The following is a 3950-nucleotide window of genomic DNA, read 5'->3' on the forward strand; positions in this document are numbered from 1 at the left end:
GTCCCCTCATCCTCCCCATCGCCTCGTCCTCCATGCCTGCCTTAGTCTTGTTGCAACCACCTTCTGTCTCCGCTTTCATCATTCCCAACAGTCAGGAACGTATTTTCTCCGCCTTCATCATTCCACTGTCTCGTCGTTACTTAGCAAATTGAACTCGCAGATCGAACATGCTTGGACCCTACAGAGGCGAACCTTCTTTACTCTCCCAACTACCCTACGACCTACGGGGCACACGCCCTGCCTCCCCTTCCCAGCCTCGTTCCCCTTCCCGTCGATGTTGCTCCCTGCTCTGCCTGCGTCCACGCAATGCATCGACATCACCGTACAGACACGACAGAGAGAGAGAGAGAGAGAGAGAGAGAGAGAGAGAGAGAGAGAGAGAGAGAGAGCATGTCCCCGTGCCACTTGCAAGCACTGCAACCCTGCATCGCCCGGCGTCCATACACAGTTTTGTGTGCAACAAATCGCCCCTGTCCACCGTCCTTTGCCCATCCACATCTTGTGCGCAATAAAAAATCCAAACTCCCTTGCTCTCCCAATATTTTCTCGTAAATTCCCAAAATCCCCTTCAAATTTTTCAAAAATCCTAAAATACGCTGATTGTCAGAGCAAATCTCTCCAAAAATAATTTCTTTTATAGCTTTCCGTAACAGCTGATTGTATTTTAAATTGTATTTGAGCTATTTAATATTTTAGACATAATTGCCTTCTCTTTTTTTTTGCTAGATATTTGCATGCTAACCACTAAAGAACAGATCTCAATTGTCAAAAATCTTAACTAGTAGGTCCCCCAAAACGTTTTTTTCATTATTTTTTATAGGAATCACAAAAGATGTTTTGTAAATGTTTGGATGGAAGGTAAACTTAGTGAGAGGAGGGGAAAGGAGAGCGGGGGTTCTATATGAGAAGTGTTTTCAAATCTTATATTTTTGTTTGTTTTGTAGTTGTATTTTCAACAAATTTTTCTCACATGTTGTCGTGGGTTCCTGTTTCTTTTATGTCTGTGTGTGAGAGAGAGAGAGACATTACTTTTAAAAAAAAGTGTGTGTGTAATTTGATTACCCAAAAAAAGTTTGGCTTGTGTAAACTAATTAATGGGTTTCTGAAAAAGTCGTTTTGGGCACCTGTTGAGCTATTATATTCTCTAAAAAGGAAACTACGAGAAGTGTTTCCAAATCGTATATTTTTGTTTGTTTTGTAGTTGTATTTCCAACAATGTTTACTCTAATGTTGTCATGGGTTTCTTTTTCTTGCACTTGTGTGTGTGTGCGCGCGCGCGTGTCCAAAAAAAGTTTGGCTTGTGCAAATTATTGAACCATAAAATTCCACTATGTCCCTACAATCTTTTTTGTATTTTTTTATAGGAATCTAGTGAGATTCTTTTTTGAATGGATGTGGAAAAAGAAGGCATGTGACGGGTTAGCATGGGCAAAATATTTCTTTTTTCTCTCTCTCTCTCTCTCTCTCTCTCTCTCTCTTCCGTCTTTCCAAGTGTCTTATCTCCTTCTTTCTATTTACGCCTTCTCTCGCTCGCTCTCAGTGGTACAATTGCATTGTGCACAAGTAAGAGACGGAGATGAGGAGTGTCAGATGTAGCGAATCTCTCTCTCTCTCTCTCTCTCTCTCTCTCTCTCTCTCTCTCTCTCAGCTCTTTGTGTTTTGCAAGCAGGGCAACGACTGCGATCAATGCGATTTCTCTCTCTTGCTCTCTGTGTCTTTGTGTTTTGCAGGTAGGGCATCAAATGTCCCTCTCTCTCTTGCCCTCTCTCTTTCACAACCCAGGATGCGCATAGGCAAGTTGTGCCTTGGGGGGATCTGTTGCATGATGCGATGTACAACTATTAGAGTTTACATTGACAGATTCGAGAGATGCAGCGGAGGCTTGGGAGGGGAAGTGGTTTGCCTGAGGGGTGGTATTGTGTCTCCGGCCTCTACATGCTGACGAGCTTGATGCCACTGGTGATGTACGTGCAACGCAGAGGGAATTGTAGGGAAGAGATCATAGTTCTGCAACAGCAATGGCCATGGGATTAACACATCCTCATGGTCACAAACGGTGCAGAGTCAGACTCAGGGGCATGAGCTCTCTGAAGTTGAAGAGAGAAGGGGAGGATTCATGGGAGTTCCGATAGGAGAGAGCAAGGGGAGATGTGCGCGGGAACTAGCACAAGGAGTGAAAAATTTACTTTGTCTAAAGTGGGAAAGGGAATCTTCCATTCAAATTAATTAATGGATTTGAACTTGGACCTAAATTATGCCCGTATGGCGCCCCAATTTTGGGAAGCAGCTGGAATAGATATAATCTATCGAGATGCTGCCTCGATTGATCCATGCAGGGCTGACACGTCCATGCGGGGCTGATTCGTCACGGGCGACGCGTTGCGGGTAGGCTGGATTTTTTTGGAGCGTCTTTCATAGCGTGCTCGCAGTGTGCCTCACAGCTGCTCCTCGCTGGACTTCTCTCCGAGTCGTCGTCACACACACAGGTAATGCGCTGACCTCTGTTGTGTTCTTTTGCTGGTCTCGACACCAGCTGGTGGTTGTTTGGTTCTGTGTTTAGCTGCATACGCCATGCGTTGTTTGCTGGATATGGTATGACACGTGAGTGGTACGCAATGAGGGAAAATATCAGCCTATTGGGTACACACAGTGAGTAGTATTTGTTTACACAGAGCTATCACAGCCTGTATTTAGATCCTCTGTGCAGGTTGCAGTGTTTCTTTGAGTGCTTATGCTATCTGTTTTGGGTGCTCTACGCAATGAGGGAAAATATTAGGCTATTGGGTACACACAGTGAGTAGTATTTGTTTGCAGAGAGTAGTACACACAGCCTGCATTTACATGCTCTGTATAGTTTGCTGATGTGGATTTGATGGGGGCGTTACAGTATCCACATAGGAGGTGGCTTGAGAATGGCCAGGCTAAAGTCTGAGGCGTAGGGCAAAGGGAAGGAACCTGTCATGAATACTGAGGGTTGTAATGCCGGTTTGTCAAAACTAAAGAAACTGGAGGCGAGAGTAATGGAAGTCAGTGTCACCATATCTGTTGGCGGTGGTGATATAGATGTAGGATTGCTGGGGTGCATGCGGTTGTTTCTTGAAAGAGAAACTTTAGCAGGACTATGTGCATTGGAGAGAGGAGGAGTGCTACTGCACCTTCACCTACAAATGATTATCCGTATTTGGGCAACTTCATTGATTGCTGTCAATAGGAAGATAAAAAGCGTACTTAGGTTGGGCTAAATCGGCACCCGCAGGTGCAATGGTTTTGTGCCGTGGCCTAAAGCAGCACAAGATGCATACATTTGAAGGCATGGTGGGCTATTGTCTGAAAGACCAAGATGAACCACACTTTCAAAAGGTTGTCCACAATATAACTAGTGACGATGTGAATGCCGGTGTAGAATTGTATAGCTTATATGGGATCAATTGAAGAATAGGGTTTGCCTAACACCAGCAAACATCTTTGATAGAGCGCTAATGTATTGGAAATTTAAGCTTCGACATCTAGCAGGAAACGACTTGCTGTCTACACTACATGTAATGTTGAAGAGTGGGAATTACTACCCATCATCATGTTGGATAACTCCTTACCAACGCCGTGGAATGCATCTTGCAAAAATCAGAGCATTGTGGAGATGTATGATATACCCATCCACAACAACGTATGAAGACATTTTAAATATATTTGTTAGTGATGATGCCTATCCAAACACTCGATCTCGTGCCGAGTGGTTCAACTCCCGTTGGCAAGAGACATGAAGGTATGCTTATGATAGCCTAATTGTGCTTGTATCTGTTGTCAGGTTTTTGACCATCGTGTACGTCTTTTGTAGTCTACCGAGAAGTCTCGTCGACGATTTTGATGTTGAACCTGCGATAAGAAGTCCAGAAATAGGAGATGATTTCATTCCGCTTGTACACCGTGTTGATGTAACGACAATTGCATAG

General features: G+C 44.1%; 1 pseudogene; it reads left to right on the forward strand.

Moving 5' to 3' along the window:
• Positions 1-3167: 3167 nt before the first annotated feature.
• Positions 3168-3950, forward strand: LOC147429186 (uncharacterized; annotated as a pseudogene).

This window comes from Adiantum capillus-veneris, chromosome 22 (genome assembly GCF_014529385.1).
Source record: "Adiantum capillus-veneris isolate H3 chromosome 22, ASM1452938v2, whole genome shotgun sequence".
Lineage (NCBI taxonomy): Eukaryota > Viridiplantae > Streptophyta > Polypodiopsida > Polypodiales > Pteridaceae > Adiantum > Adiantum capillus-veneris.